The following is a 17,209-nucleotide window of genomic DNA, read 5'->3' as shown; positions in this document are numbered from 1 at the left end:
ATCATGATGGAGTTTTAAGCCCAATCTAATCATGAGAGAGTGAAAAGACCTTTCATAAGAAACAAAATTATATCAAATTTAAATGCGAGCGAGCTTTGGGTGAAAAAAGTACCCTTAGTCGCTTTAAATTTGATGGTAAATGGAAAAAAGGGCATTTATCCAAAGGGAAAAGGACACTTATTAGAAAAGACAAAGAGTTCGTTTTAAAATAAAAGGAGAATTATCTGAGGTGAAAGTGGGGCACTTCTCGCACAATATAAGATGCACTCGCCAGAGATGGAAAAGGGCAATTATGAGAACGGAAAGAGGGCACTTATTTCAAAGGAAAAGGGGGCACGTGTCAAAATAAAAGGAGCACTTATCATATATAAAAAGAGGCACTTGCCAAAATATAAGGGGCAGCTCTCAGATTTGATAAAAAGGCAATTATAAGAGGTGAAGGGGCACTTCTTGTATCTGAAAAGTGAAACTCACCTGAGATAGATAGGGACACTTGTGAGAACGGAAAGGGGGCACTTATCACAATGGAGAATGGGCACTTGTCAAAGGAAAGGGGCACTTTTGAGGTTTTAAAGGGCAAGTCTACTCCAAAAATAACTTTTTATACAAGCAGGAAAATCAGCCAAACGAATCCTAATAAGTTTGAGCAAAATCGGATAACTAATAAAAAAATCAAGAATTTTTAATGACTTGACACAACTTTGAAAATCACAAGACAAATTGGCAACTTACTAATGAGTCTGTGACGTCATTGCCTCACTATCTACTAATTGTTTTCTTCATATTGATAATATAAATTTCCCATTTCTCCCCTAAGAATCTTATTTCCTCACACCAGCATCCAAGTTATATTGATATTTATATTTTTTGTGGTGATACACTAATATGGATTAATATTCTTTTCAGTTAAATCATGAAAAATGTGAATTTTGATAAATTATTTATATAAAACCAATGATGATGAATATACAGTATTCAGAAAATAGTGTAAATTCTTCAAAGTTCATAAAAGATTTTGGGAAATGTCATGCACGCAATATGATTCAAATCATATGACCTGGGCAAAGGCATGAGGAAATCAAGTTTTGGGGGATAAAAATATATAAAGCAATTGATAAAATAATAGTGAGGCAATGACGTCACAAACTGATAACCAAATTGGCAATTTGTGTAGTATTTTTCTCTGTTTCTATGTTTCTCGTAAAAAATCATTACTTCCTTATTAGTTATCAGATTTTACTCAATTTTTGTTTACTCTGTTTCTCTTATTTTTCTGCATCTATCAAAAGCAAATTTCTGGAGTGAACTTAGCCTTTAATAGAGGCATTTTATCAAAGATGTGGGAAGAGGCTTATTTATGAGAAGGGGAGGGGGCTCTTATTTTAAAAAGGGGGTATTCATCAGAAGGAAAAAAGGGCACGTATTAGAAAGAAAAGAATGTGCCATGTGTCAGTATAAAAGGAGGAACTCATCAGAGAAAAAAGGGGCACTCATCAGAGATGAAAAGGGGAGCTTGTTACAAAGGAAAGGACACTTGTTAATCGTTTAAAAATGTTAAATCTGAGATTCATCGCCCTACGTGTTATCAATGTCTGTGATATGGTGTAATATTGAAGCCCTAAAAAAAAATCGCGCTTCAAAATGATTACGAAATGTCTCAAAAAGTAAAAATCTTTGAGTGACCGCGGTTACCATACTCGTTTCCCCCTAATAGACTGTAGTGTTATGAGAACCGTTAGGAAAACGCAAAATTTGATTTCGATATTCAATCATAAATATCTTGATAATCAGACAGGCGAGCGGCTTGTAAAAGTCATGGGGTTCCTGACTGACCTAAATGTTTATAATTATAATTGCAGCATGAGCTAAATCCAGGATTTTGTTTCAGAATCTGAGACAAAGTTACCAAATCCCTTTAAAGTAAAAGGGCACCTCTCAGATTTAAATATGAGCAATTATCATTGATGAAGGGGGCATTTATCAGTTGTGGTAAGAAGCACTTCTAAGAATGTGGAACGGGCACCTATTAGAAATTTTTTAAAAAGTGGGCACTTATCTGAAGTAAAAGGGGACACTTTTCCAATGTACAAAAGGGCACTTTATGGGTACTTGAAAAATGGAGGCGCTGTGTCCCGGTCCGTCACCTCTGTCTCCAAGCTATAAAAAGTTTGGGCTGGTGCAACGAATGTGGATCAAAGCCATGTGCATGTGATATAGGAGTGGAAAATTCTTCTGATAAGTTGAAATCATGCAGTTTTGTGTTTATAATTATGTTTTCAAAGTTTTCATGCAGCATTCATGAATATGAATTAAAGACAAAATTGTTGTCATGTTACAGTAAAACTAAAAGGAGTAGCAATCTAAATACCACAATAATAATAATATAAAAAACAAGGATTTAAAATAAAACAACACATTAAGTAAAAAAAAAAAAAAATGAAACATGCAAAATACATAGAATGTCAATTACTATAGTGCCTGTAAATAGTATGTGTAATCTTACTTTGCCGAAAACAGCAGCTGTACAATTATTACAAAAATGTATTTATAGTCAGAATTATACAGATAAATAACATATTTCTTGAATATCTTTTTTGTTTGATTTCATCGTGCTTCTTACTCTGCTGTATGTCTTTAACATAATTTTCCTTTATTTATTGACGTATTGATTTATTTTATTTTTTTAAACTTCTCTTTATAAATCAATATATGTAAAATGAAATTGAGAATAATCCTGTTTATATCTCTATCTATAAAACGAATGTTCATTCAACTTGATCCTGCCAGCCCCCTCTGTTGGACCTTCTAAGCAAATGGGGAGGGTACGTGTGATGAATGAAAAGTTATTGTTAGAATTTTGTTAATGTTAATTGCAATCATGTATATATTATCCATGGGTTCCGTGCCAAATTAACCGCTATTGGTCATGACATATTCGACGGGGTGGCGTGAGGGTCAAATCGGAAGGGAGGGGGGGGGGGGGGGGTCTAAACGATTTTTGTCCCCACATTTAATTTCAAAATTATCTATAGTGTAAAATTTACAATATAGATAATTTTGAAATTAAATGTGGGGACAAAAATCGTTTAGAGCCCCCCAATACAAACTTATGCTGTGTAGATGTCTTTATGATTCATGTTTATCAATTTTGTAAGTATGCTATGTTTTGTTAATGTATCGTTTTTTCATGTGAAATAAAAGAAACAAAACTAAAACTGAAGCTCAACGATTAAAGCTTGTGTCAGGTATTTGAAATGCAGTGGGTCACAGATTAGCTTGTGATTTATAGACATTTCTCTATCAAAATCATACATCATTTAAGAATACTGGGCAGCGACCTAAGTTTTTATCTTATTTTACACCATCATTGATAGATTATTTTGTCGAATGGCGTGAAAATGGGGAATCAAAGGGGTGGCTAATAGAAATCCCACCCCTGCCACCATTGTAGCGAATGTACGGAATCGGTGAGGGGGGGGGGGGGGGGGGGGTGGTTAATAGAAATTCCACCATTGTAGCGAAATCATCCCCATCGCTTTATATAATAGCAACAATTTGTATACGACTTCTTTCTTCTAATTCGATGAAGCCGATTTTGCTCTTTTGGGCTACTTCGAATTATCTCGCGAGAAAATAAAAATAAAGAGAATATAGAATAACAAATTATCTGGCTATAGAGTCTAGTCACGTAATATACTACAAAAATTGTAAACGAAAAACTTCATTTGTATGGTTGATTGTCAACGAAACGGAGTTAACTCTTTTGTCAATTCTGCTTGTTGCTACGGCAGGCAGCCAGTGAAAACGAATTCGTCTGATAAAATTATGGAAATGCAAGCATTACTTTTAATAAACAGAACTTATTCCTGGCTCATTTTTCCTGATTGAGGTGTTATATTAAAGGGCAGAAATTGAATTTTCTGGAAATGTGATTTTCTCCAAATGGATTTTTGGTTTCCGCTCTTCAAATTGTTTTTAATCATATGAGTGAAATGTTTCATGTGTGAAATATGCATCATATGAGTTGCATCAAATGAAAGAGGAGGATCTAAGCCTTACAAAATATGTGTTATTTATTTATTATAATTGTGATTAAGTTATAATAAAACATCGATAATTCTCGATTTCGTTTTTTCTGGGACGCACCGTATATACCTTTACTCAATTATATAAAAGTAATAATTTGTAACAAGGCATATAATATATTTTCATTTAAAAGTGATTTTTACTGCATATATGAACTAGGATCATCTATAACTCTGAAATTTCCACAACAAAATAGTATACGGTATAGCAAGGCTTATACTTCGAGCATGAATACCTAACTGCAATGCTAGTTATAAATAAGTCTATATTATGAAAGCAGTTTATTACTGAAGACCATAACTATTCCGATTCCCAATGAACCATCAAAATAAGTCAACATAAAGTGAGCATTTAAAAAAACTTGACCGTATTATCTCTTGTGAATCAACAGATTTCTTTTTCAAATGAAGAAGAAGATCATGTTGTCATGTCGACTTGACCTTTAAACTGTCTATTCTAGTGGTAAAGGATTTCCTGGGCAATATTGATTAACCCATGTTTTTAAATCCATGCTCCTAATTTTATGAGACAACTGGGATCAAGGCTCAAAACAAAATAAAATCATGGTATATTAAAAACAACCTTCATTGTTCGGGTAACAAAAAAAATATATATGTTTGCTTTTATCAGCATAAGTCTACCTTTTCTAAGATAATAGAATAATCAAGAGTTTGTTATCAGTAAAACGAAATGTTTCAAAGTCTTTGTTTTTCAGACTAGACTCGACTGCAAATACGGGGATTCCCCGCTGAACTTTGGAGCCCATGCACATAATGTTTCCGTTACATTCGCTTTTCACATTACTCGAACTCATACATTATTATATCACGCGCCGTATCATAGTCCAATTTTCCTTCAGTAGCGGTATTGTTCGATACTTGAGACAATTTGTAAGTATAATATGTGTTGGTATTCCTTCTTTTTTCGCAACTGACATTTCTCTTTTCTCTTCAAATGAAACGTAAAATTGATGATGATGATGATGATGATGATGATGATCATGATGATGATGATGAAGAAGAAGATGGCGACAGGGATGATGATAATGATGAGATCGTTCATAAAGCGACACCATTATATTATTGGCGTCAGATCACTAAAGAAAATGTCTTTCCGTTCCACGATTTTGTTGTTATTGTTTGTTTTCATTTAGAACGTAGATTCGCATTTGCAATTTCAAAACCAAATACCTATATGGTAGATTTTTGTCGATGCAAAATATAGAAAGACTCTGACCCCAAAAAACTCCATCGCTCACTCTAATTTCAAATCAATGCATGTTGTTGTAAGTAAACCATTGTATTGTATAGAGAGAGCAAACAACAAGGTGTACATTAGAAATGAATCACTCCATCACAATCACGTAATGGACTATGCTTCTTCATACCCTCAAAATGTACATCGTAACTTGTGCTAAAAATACATGTGCCATGCAGACTCCTCTTTAACTCCACTAAGATTTCACGGGTTTAATTTTACGATTCGCATTTTTTTATTTTGTTTATTTATTTAAATACTGTGATTAAAAAACATGCTTTCAGCTTAGCATAGCTGTTTTTCAGCATGTCCGTACATGGTACATTAAAATACATATGAATCAACAGATAAAACACATCGGTTTCCGTTGTTCGAAATAAAACTAACAACTATTCAAAGGTTCTTCACGGTATGTTGTATAGAAATTGTGCATTATTGTTATTATGATAAGGCCTTATTGCAAATATGCATATTATTATCTTGGTTTTCAACAGCATCATCATTAGCTTTATTATTATCACTATCAGTATCATCATCATCATCATCATTATCATAATCACCATTGTTATCAACATCCGGATTAAAACCTTCATCCGCTTGGCTGGTATCGTAAAAGGAGCCGTGCATGTAATAAAATGCAATAAGATGAAATATAGACCCTATTTCGTGAGAATACAGCGATATGAAGTAACAATAATGTAAATTACTTTTGATCAGTCTTTAATCAAAGTTCAACGATTTCAAACAAAAATTCTTCGATCTCAATCTTCATTCATTTCAGGCCTTGTGCTGTTTGTCGGTATAACGGAGATCATCCGCCATGGCCATCACCATTGGTGTGTGTACATCTGCTCTCGAGAGGAACATCGGAGGACTCTTGTCCATGTTGAGATCGACTCTGCCAATGATCAACTTCCAAATGGTCCCTTTACCTTACAACGATCTCGATAGTTATCCATTGGAGCAAGAACGACTTGATGGACTGATCCTTTGTCACTCTATCCAGAACAGACGCCTTGCCATTACTGATGTCTTGGATGCAATCTACGATAAGTTTATGCCTAGAGCTAAGAAACATCTTGGTAAACAATCATTGTCTTGTCTTAAATCCTCTTTTAACTCTTATGTTTATCAACTCATTTTTACAAAAATGTGTTTCGAATCACTTTATGATATTAGTGGTGAAGTGCCTAAAAGAAACATGAAGGTTTCATACTTTCATCCGACCCAGCTATAAAATATTTGTATATACTTGGTGAGATTTTTGCATTTAGAGATGTAGTGAAGGATTAAAAAAAGGGTTTCAAGAATCCATCAATGAGTTAACGACACTTCCCATATAATTTTCTCTCTCTCTCTCTCTCTTTCTCTCTCACTCGATCTCCCTCTCTTTTGTACAATATTCATGTACATAATCTTCTTTTGCTCTTTGCTCTTTTCTGCATATCAGAGAAGTCGATAGTTGTCCCCTTCTTTTTTGCCTGTTTCAATTTTTTTCTGTCCGGTTTCTACCACTGTCGCAAATTTGAAAGTTTTGTACCCTTATCAAATCACATTATGATCCCTTTTAAGTTTGTTGCAAAAAACGTCAAATGTCGACTAACTTGTCATCAAATTTGATAGTGTCCTACGCCCCCTCCCCCATACCCCCACCTCTGATCAACCTTGCAAAGCTCTCTTCTGTCTACATGTTTCCTCTTGAATTTTAGGGAAGGAGAATGTAGTCGTGATCGCACATGACTTTTCTTGGCCAGTTCAGAAGAAAGCTACTATGGAGAACTTCCGGACGAACCAGCCAACGGCTGTGAAATGCTCCTCACTCGTACTTCTCAGTGGAAGCTTGGACAACACCGTGCAGATGGATAGCGACGATTGGAACCAACTTACGGCGTTCGCAAGAGAAGTCAAACCAAAGACATACCAGCTAATATCCTCCTTGGTCAAACCTCTGGAGTCATCCCCTATGAACTCAGCCGTCAATCCTGACATGTTTGGGTTCCTATTATGCGCAATCGGTCTCTTCATTCTCGTCTTCACGAGCATCTACATGATTCTTGTTAGGATTGTAAGCAGTAACGGTTTGATTGCATTACTACCACTAATAACAGTGGCTGTGTTTGTTTTATTTCGTTGCTACATGAAGGCCACAATCAAACAACACAATAGTGGAATCAGAGAGGACGATGGGGTCCTGCATGCATGATGTTATGGGTCATGGGCCCACTGTTGAAATGAGCAGGCACGTAGCCACGGGGGCACGGTGGGGGGGGGGGGCACGTGCCCCCCAAAAAAATCCAAGATCGGTTGAACTTTTTTTAGACCCCCCCTTTTTTTTTTACCTCGATCGATTACATATATGTGCCCCCCCCCAACATCAAACTCTGGCTACGTGCCTGGAAATGAGTAAGAAAGGATATACTGGAAATAGGAGAGGGGAAAGAAATTTGAAATTTAGGCAAGGGGGGGGGGTAATGGGGCAGGGGCAAACAGACTCATCCCCAATAATATATGATTTTATACTTCGATGTGGATCAGGGTTATGATTATTGGAGAAATCAAAAGTTGTATATTCTAATCTAAGGAGAGACAGTGTCTGTAACACAGTTGTTGGAAATTAAAGAGGAATCCAGCTCTGGAGTAAGAAGATATAGCTTAGTGCAGAACAACAACAAAATAAGAAAGAATAGGCCTATTTGGTTAAAGTTTTAGATAAATTGGATAAAGAACGGGAAAGTAGTCATTATTGAGATTTTTATGGGACTGTGTCAAAACGAGGAAAGTATTTTATTTTGTCCAACATTACGCAAAGTATCCCTGAACCTTTTCATAGTTTTTTTTCGAAATCCCCTCCAAGTAGGGGCGGCTGAGCGTTTTTCATAGTGGGGGCGGGGGGGCACCAACAAAAAAAAGACACTTTCCGGAGAATTAAAAAAAAAAATTGTGACGTTGCAGTGCGAGAAATTACGTCTTATAAAGAAGGAAAATACAATGGGGTTTCAAGCACAATCTAATCATGAAAGAATGAAAAGACCTTTTATAAGAAAAAAATGTTATCAACTTTAAAAGCTTTGAGTGAAATTTAAAAAAAAGTTGCTCTTTAAATTAGGAGTTCATAATTATCTTTATGGTGAAAGGAAAAAGTGGTATTTATCCGAAGGGGAAAAGACAGATATTACTTTAGAAAAGAAAAAGAGCAAGTTTCAAAATAAATAGGGGAATTGTCTGAGATGAAAATGAGGCACTGCTCGCACCTGATAAGAGGCACTCACAAGATATGAAAAAGGGGCACTTACGGGAAAGAAAAAGGGGCACTTATTACAAAGAAAAGGGGCAATTATCAGAAGGAAAATGTCACTTATTAGAATAAGAGGGCACGTGTCAAATATATTGAGCAATTATCAGATATAAAAAGGGGCCCTCATTACAAAGTTAAATAGGGCACCTCTCAGATTTGAATAAGGGCATTTACCGGAGATGAGAAGAGGCACTTATAAAAATGAAATGGGGGCATACAAAGGAAAAGAGGCACTTGTCAAAATATAAGGGGAACCTCTCAAATTTTGAGGAAAAATAGGCAAATATAAAAGGTGAAGGGGCACTTATCAGAGGTGGTAAGGGGCACTTCTTGTATCTGAAAAGAGGCACTTACCTAACTAGTAGAATAGGGGCACTTGTGAAAACGGAAAGGAGCACTTATAACAAAGAAAATAGGCTTTTGTCGAAGGAAATGGGCAAATATCATATTTAATAGAGGCATTTATCAGTGATGCGCGTGGAAGGGGCTCTTTAAAAAAAAAGGATGGGGGAATGTGTAAAGATAAAAGGATGCACAGGTAATACGGGGCACTCATCAGAGATGAAAAGGGGAACTTTTTTACAAAGGAAAAGGGCACTTGTTAAAGTAAAAGGGCACCTCAGATTTGAATATGAGCAATTATCATTGGTGAAGGGGCAGTTCCCAGATGTGGTATAAGGGGTACTTCTAACAATGTGCAACGGGCACCTAATAGAAATAAAAATGGAATGTTCTATTCAACTTGATCCTGCCAGCCACCTCTGTCAGACCTTTTAAGCAAATGGGGAGGGTGTGATGAATGAAATTAGAATGAAAAATTATTGTTAGAAAAAAATTTATGTTAATTGCAATCATGTATATAATTATTATCCATGTGTTCCGTGTCAAAATTTACCGCTATGGGTCATGACATATTCGACGGGGTAGGGTAGGAGTCCAATCGGAAGAGAGAAGGGGGGCTCTAAACGATTTTTTTTTTCCACATTTGATTTCAAAATTATCAAGTGTATAAATGCAATAAAAACTTATGCTGTGTAAATGTCTTTATTGTTCATAAATATCAATTTGTTAGAACGTTATGTTTTGTTAAAATATGTATCGCTTTTTCATGTAAAACAAAAACAAAACCTAAACTGAAGCTGAACGATTAAAGTTTGTGTCAGGTATTTGAAATAGGTCACGGATTAGGTGTTAAATGGGTAGGCCTACCGGTAGGAAGGAATTCCTTGAAATGCTGTGAGCGTCGAAATCGGCAGCCTAGCATAGCCGGGTAATGTTGGAGCGCCTTGAGGACCTTGCAAGGTCGATACGTGCGCTATATAAGAATCCAATATTATTATTATTATTATTAGCTTGTGATTAATAGACATTTTCTCTATCAAAATCATACATCATTATAGAATACTGGGCAGCGGCCTAGGTTTTTATTTTATTTTACACCAATTGATAGATTATTTTGTTGCATGTAGAGTTTGGAGTGTAAGGACACACTTTTAGAACACAATTTAAATCTTTAATCAGCTAAAATGTGGAATATATGGACCCCTATGGAAATCAGAAGAATATAAGTATCTGTCCAGTAATTAGGTGCTGGAACAGCTGTCTTTTTGACAGGGTTCCAACGTAAGCTTCTCTTGGATACCCCTCCATCGAGAATTCGAGATTACTTCTTAAGTAATCCCCTGGAAAAATATGGCATTGAAAAAAAAGAGAGAGATACAGAAAAATAAAGCGGCCGTTGAATTGTCTAAGTTTTAACGTAGATGGCAGCAATGAACAACTGAGCCTGGTACATGGTGGTGCCTCACTTTTATCTTGATTTCATTGCGGCAAAATGTGAAAACAAAAACATGACCTTATGCATACTGGGTAACTGACCTTTGTAAAAACGGGTTTTCTTAAACTTGGACGGCTAGATATGAGGCATAGATCTTATAGTAATAATGATTCTATCCTCAACGAACAAATGGAATGGCAACAATATTATATTAAATTAATTTATGTTTGTTATCCTCGTGAGGTCTTTTTCAGCGATTGGTGAATTCTATCATATCCAATATATTAGGATATACAATAAGGATGTACATTTAGTGCAACTTTGCTTTTTACTAAATAGAAAGATTAGGTAAGGGGTGTGCATGTCTGCGATAAGAAAGAAAGAAAAGGAAAGAAAGAATGAAAGAAAGAAGAATACGAACGAAGAGGAAGAAAAGGGAGAAATAGAGAGCCGGGATCAGTCCATTTCGCGTATGAACTAAGCCCACTCTCACTTCTCTGAAATGTACAGTGGCAAGATGATTGAAATTTGCTTCATTCAAAGCGGGGAGATTTCACATTTTACACAAAATGACATCACCGCCGCCCCCATGCACCCGGACAATGAACTCAGCTTGCATTGGGTCAACTGTGCACCCCATCTCACCCCTTTGTCACAGAAAAGTTGGTGCCGTGTGAAAATGAGTCCGCATTATCTCGAGCACACACACTCACAGTAAATGCAGATTGTACATGTTCATTCAACCCCTTGAGCTGTACTCCATGTAGGCCTACTGTACAATCACCGAGTTATAGAAGAAAGAGAGGGCAAAACTGTTCGTCATTTGAATTGCTGATTGGAAACGGGTTTTGCCATCAAGCGTACAAAGTCAATAGACCTTCCGATTTCTTAGATCACTGCGTCCTCGCATGCAATACTCACGTATGGCCATTTTACGTACAGTAAACGGCGTGCTCTGCACAATTACAACAGGACTGTGTGTCTACATACAAAGATTATGAGATTTATCAAAGGAGTGGGCTCACCGCAGTGCGTACGGCAGACAATGGCAAGGCATCGATCGCAAGCAGATGGCGGGAAAATGGTACACAATTTACAAGGGAGGTTTTCAAATGGCCCTAGCAACCTTTTAGCCTTTGTTCGCTTGTTTTGGTGGACATCAACGGCTTTGACTTTGAAAGTCGGTTCTTAAAGTGAACTTCGATGAAGGGAAAAATGTACATAGTAATTCAGGAAATAATATACAAGATATTTACCAATTACATGTTTAATATCGTTAACCAGGCAGATGTAAAGCCTGTCTCAACCATGGATATAAAGTTATTATTTCGAAATAGTACAGTTTATATTCACGACTAAATTAGTTTTTACTATAGTCACAACATGTAATTGTAAAAATCTCCAGTATACTACTTAGTAATACTATTGCTAGGCAAGGCAATGGAGGGCTTGGAGGCTATACCAAGCAGTTAAATACTTTTCAGTGAGATGGAGAAAAGTGCATTACAAGTCATGCAACACCCAACAAAGTTACATGTACTAATTACCAAGTATGAATAAAAAGTTACACCTAATATATACGTAAACCCATTATACGTGCTTATAAAGTTCTGGGGTTTTTTTTAGTACACAATTGTGAATCTAGGTGGTGGGGGTGGGGCCGAGGGGGAGTGGCAAAAGAACACAAAATTTCTGCTAAAATATATACGTTCAGGAGTTGTGCTGCCCCCAGCCAAATTCGATTACGTTCGGGGCGGCAGTTTGCCATTTTGTCCGCCAGGTATTTTTTACGCTTAAAAAAAGTCTTGATATGTCATGACTACAAAATTAATAAATAATATAACATGTTCCATGCCCTGGTTCGTTCTGTTGAGCCATCTGTGTATACATTATGTATAACCCTCCCTCTACTACTATAGGTATCGAAAAAGAAATCAATACATGAACAACTTGAAGTTTCCTTGAAGTACTTTGAGGCTATCACGTTTTCTTGAAGCAATTTCACACATAGAATCTATTTCATATTTCTCATATCTTTACTCTCAAAGTTTTGAATTTTGGATGACACGGGCCAAATTGCCCAACAACGTGTGTGGATGGGTCGGAACTGATTAGAAAAATAATATTCTGGGCACCACTCTTTGTGTAGTCCGCAGACACAAAGTCCATTTTGACACTTTATTGCCAAAGTACAGACCCTGTCAACGCAGTATGCTGTTCGCCTAGTCTCACAGTACAGACACTGTTACAGCGACTGACAAGGGTCTGTTTTGCAAACTATTTTTTGTGAAACATCATACACTGTCATTATACTTCAGAAAAACCTCAAATCTAATTAAATCAAGTGACTGTTATAAAGCTTCTGCGACATCTTCAAGTCGATATCAATTCACTAATAGCACTGTACACCTAGTACACAGAGTTATCTCTCATAGCAGGGCTCAATATTAATTCAATTCAGGACATGAAGGGGGGGGGGGGGGGTCGATTTTTGCCAAATGAATACAATGTAGAAATTAAGATGTAGCCATGCAAGCATAATTTTAGATAGACTTTTTTTGCCTATTGACACTGGTTAGTGTAGAACCCTGCATATTGGAAAATTGGTCTCACTCTCTCTCTCTCTCTCTCTCTGTCATCTCCCTCCAGCCTTACCTCTTGCTCAATCCCTCATTTCTCATGTTATTGCCCTGTCTTATATGAATATGCTTCTCAGTTTTTTGTCATATTGGGCGAGTGAAATTGATGTTTAGGCAACTGTTGAGACAAACTTGCTCCGTGGAAACTTTTTAGCATCCTCACCCTGAAGGCCTATATTATTAACTCATTCACTCTCTCCAAACCATTAAACAATTTTCTCAGTACTGCATTAAAGAAAATGATTTGCAGATATACATATGATTGTTCTCTGAATTAAAAACATTGTTTATTTACGATGCAGAAAAATATAACATACACTGACTGACAGATCAACACTGAAGGTTTATCATGCCTCATGAAGAAAAAAAAATACATGAAAAGGGTAAAACAAAGGATGCTTTACAAACATTTGTGAATTACTATTGATGGAACACTAAATGAAAATCGTAAAGACTGATCTTCATACCAGATACAATATTACTCTTTAACTGTCTTCGATACTAGCTAGAGTATGGGGTTGAACTGTTTTAAAATTCTTTGATGTAAAACACCCTTTCAGAACATTTTTTTTTCTTAAACATTAACTCTCAAACTGGAATGAACACATACATGTACTTTTAAAAAACCTATGTTTTGATGATTAAGTTGAAAACAGACAATTTCTGGCATATAACAATTCAAATTGAAGAACACCTTAAAAATCACATCAATTTCCAGCAAAATATACACCTCTGCAGAACAGTTCATCCAAGCTTCATTAGTTCAAACATATATATGTAAGCAAGTGACTTAGGCACATATTTCCGTTTATGGATCATATAATGTTACTTGTACACACATAAAACAAACAGTACATATAGCTTGTGGTGTTACTCCTATAATATGCTGATACAACAACAAAAAAATAATAACACATCAGGCCATTGAGCATGGCTGTATTACAATGTATGACTGATACTCGGTCAAAAATGTGGAAGACCTTATTTAGGGTTGTAGCTAAATTCAGAACAAGCTACGAGCCAACAGTTTAATGATCGGGCAGATGAATTTTGCCAAAACATTCAGAAGCTAAAATTAAAGGCAATTTCATTTTGATGCATGTTTTAACTAGTGGTACTCGACAAATCACTTTCCAGTCAACAAATATGTAATAGTGTCTATTACCCGTAGTTGCATTCTGACAGCATTTCCTATACAAAAATTGGACACCACTAAATTTTTATATTACATAGCTTGAATTTCCTTTAAATGAAGACAATGAAATGATATCAGCACTGTTAAAAAAATAATAAAAAGATGCAATTTTATACAATCTCTATTTTTAACTACAGTGGTAAATGTTATTTCACAAGAGTAAAGTACGTCATACAATAGCATTAATACAAAAACTTGACTAAAAACCTCGGCTTAATTTATCAGTAAGAACGTTATGCAGGTTTCCTGTCACTTTGCGCGAATAATAGTTCACACAAGTCTACTATTTACAGAACTTTGTACACATTTCTTTCTATTGTTACTTACAAAACACAAGGACTTGTTGGTTGTGCCAAGCGTTGCTCAGAGACATAGACATAATTAACAAGCAAAGTGATTGAAGTATTTTTGTATCCTAAATCAACTCTGCACCCTATCAACTTTATGATTGTTAAATTAATGAACCCGATTTTTAGCTGTCGATTTATGCAAGATTGTTCTGTTGATCTAAAATGTATCGTACACTTCAGAAAATGGAATTAGGCTACATCATAACATGGTCATGGGATTACATTTCTGAATTTCACAAGCATATTTTGACAGAATAATGATGGACGAATGGTAACGAACATTGCTTGCACATGTCTATTCATAATTTCATGAAATGTTGAATGAAGAATTATATCCTTTTAAGTTAAATTCATTAAAAAGGAGACCCAAACCGTCAACTTCGTAATTTCAATTAGGATGGCCTGAGCAACATCTTCATTCATCGATTCATTAACATGGCTCTTGATCTAGAAATTTAGAATACAGAAAACATTTATCATGTCAGAAATGCAATATCTCTATCAAAGGTCCATCATTTTCACACTTCTTGTTGATATTACTGATCGATACAAATTGACTGCTACTAAAAACATGGTGCAAAATGTTGACCAGTTAGCTTCATCAACAATTGGTAACAATATCATCAGGTTGGATGGTCTTCATAAGGTTGAGGGTGCACTTTATAAGATGGCAGTCCGATTGAGACTAGGCCTAGAAATAGTTTAGTGCACTCTTTACTCTTCGTCACTGTCGGAATCAGAGCTTGAGTCATCTGAGGTGGAGTCGTCTGAAGAACTTGAGCTACTTGATTCCTTCCTCTGCTGCTTTTTCACTTGCTTTGGCTTCGATTCCTTGAAGGCTGCCATCTCTCTCATATAACGCTGCTTTTCTAGTGCAGCTTCGGCGTCATACTTGGCCTTGTCTGCTGGGGTTATTGTCTTCCAGATGGCTGCAAGCGCTTGTGCAATCTTTCCAACCGACCAATCTTTGTGTTCCTGCTTGATGGCACCTCTCTCGTCTCGACTGAAAAGGAAGAACGCCGACAGATTCCTCTTTGGTGCATCTGGATCTTTCTTGGCTCGGCGTCGACCACCCTTTGCATTCTTCTCTTTCATCGGAGGGACGTAGCCCGACATCTCCCGGTCATATCGGATCTTATCAGAAGCTGATTTATCGTTGAAGGGCCGCTTGTCTCCATCATCCATATGCTTCCATCTATCAGCACATTCCTTAGAGAAAGCGGTGAAATTCACTTGCCCTTCAGCTTTACTGCGCCGATCCTGTACAAAGTACGCGTAGGCAGACATGCGGCCACGGGGCTTATTTGGGTCCTTCTTTTGCTTGACCATGATGATATCTTCAAAAGTTCCACGTATTAGTACTCACAATAAATGCAGCTAAATGTTCAGATAAATAACGTGATGTTACCTTGGTTTATAATGCTCTAAATGAAGAAATATTGCCAAGTTTGCGGGGGTGTAGTAAGTAGATGAACGGCAGCTACAACACGTGAGGTACTGGCCAAGCGTACAACACAATGCTTATGGCGCGAAATGCCTATGTAGAGACAGCGTGCTGACGCCGAAACCGTACATGTATATGCTAATGAACCGAATTTATCGACTAAAACGTGGTACGCTCTGTATGGTGACGCGTAGAGGGTACAAACAAACCAAAAAAGTAAACAACTGAGTGTTTTCCACTCTTCAGGAAATTAGGGCTTTTTCGATGAAATGTTCGGGAAATTAAATAATTCCGGGAAGTTTCATAAATTTGTAGGAAAATCAAAAGAAATACCGAAAAGTGGGAGTTTTTTCTCTTTTATCATATAATATTTGGCTTTACTATTCTTTTAGATATGTATTGTTTTACCAATTTTCTCGGTTAGGTGTATCGTTCATTTAGCTAGCAAAAAATGGAAGCTTAAAGGGGAAGTCCACCCTGAAATTAAGTTAGTTTTAATAGGAGTAGAAAAATGAGAGAAACAAGTCAGTGAAAGTTTGAGCAAATTCCGATTAAAAATAAGGAAGTTAGGATTTTTGAAGTTGTGATCAATCAAACACAAATTGGCAACTCTATGACGTATCATGCGAGCTCAACTTCCATTTGCTCAGTACTAAAAAAATCTAAAATTTTCATTTTCCCTCAAGAAAAATTTCAGCCATACATGCACCCTAAATATAATAATTGCAAATATGTTTCTATACTCCCCCTGCAAGGAACAAATATATATTCCGTCATCAATAACGAAGAAAACATGATTTTATGGAATATTATGCACAAAGCAAATGAAGGAGAGCTCGTATAATAAGTCACAGAGTTGCCAATTTGTATTTGATTGATCACAACTTCAATAATTCATAACTTAAAGTCTATATTTTATTGCAAAATAAGATATGACGTTAGCCTCCCAGCAATTCATGCCTGAAGAACAACAAACATGGCACATAAGAGGCATCAAATTCAAAGAAATTTCATGTTCTATTTGAGGAAATTTTAATGAGTGGAAACACTGATTGCAACCAGCCAAAATGACACTTAAAAACGTATTTAAAGATTAATGTTACACATATTAATAACCCCTGCCATAATCAAAATTGCTTAAAAAATCATATACGTGTTCATGAGGC

At 36.2% G+C, this 17,209-nt stretch overlaps 1 pseudogene across 1 annotated transcript; it reads right to left on the bottom strand.

Moving 5' to 3' along the window:
• Positions 1 to 13,313: 13,313 nt before the first annotated feature.
• On the bottom strand, positions 13,314 to 16,195 carry LOC587204 (annotated as a pseudogene). The gene has a single exon (XR_972236.2). The product of XR_972236.2 is annotated as a high mobility group protein 1 homolog pseudogene (transcript).
• Between the last annotated feature and the right edge of the window lie 1,014 nt (positions 16,196 to 17,209).

This window comes from Strongylocentrotus purpuratus, unplaced genomic scaffold (genome assembly GCF_000002235.5).
Source record: "Strongylocentrotus purpuratus isolate Spur 01 unplaced genomic scaffold, Spur_5.0 spur5_contig_858, whole genome shotgun sequence".
Lineage (NCBI taxonomy): Eukaryota > Metazoa > Echinodermata > Echinoidea > Camarodonta > Strongylocentrotidae > Strongylocentrotus > Strongylocentrotus purpuratus.
This window is presented reverse-complemented; position numbering and strand designations above follow the sequence as displayed.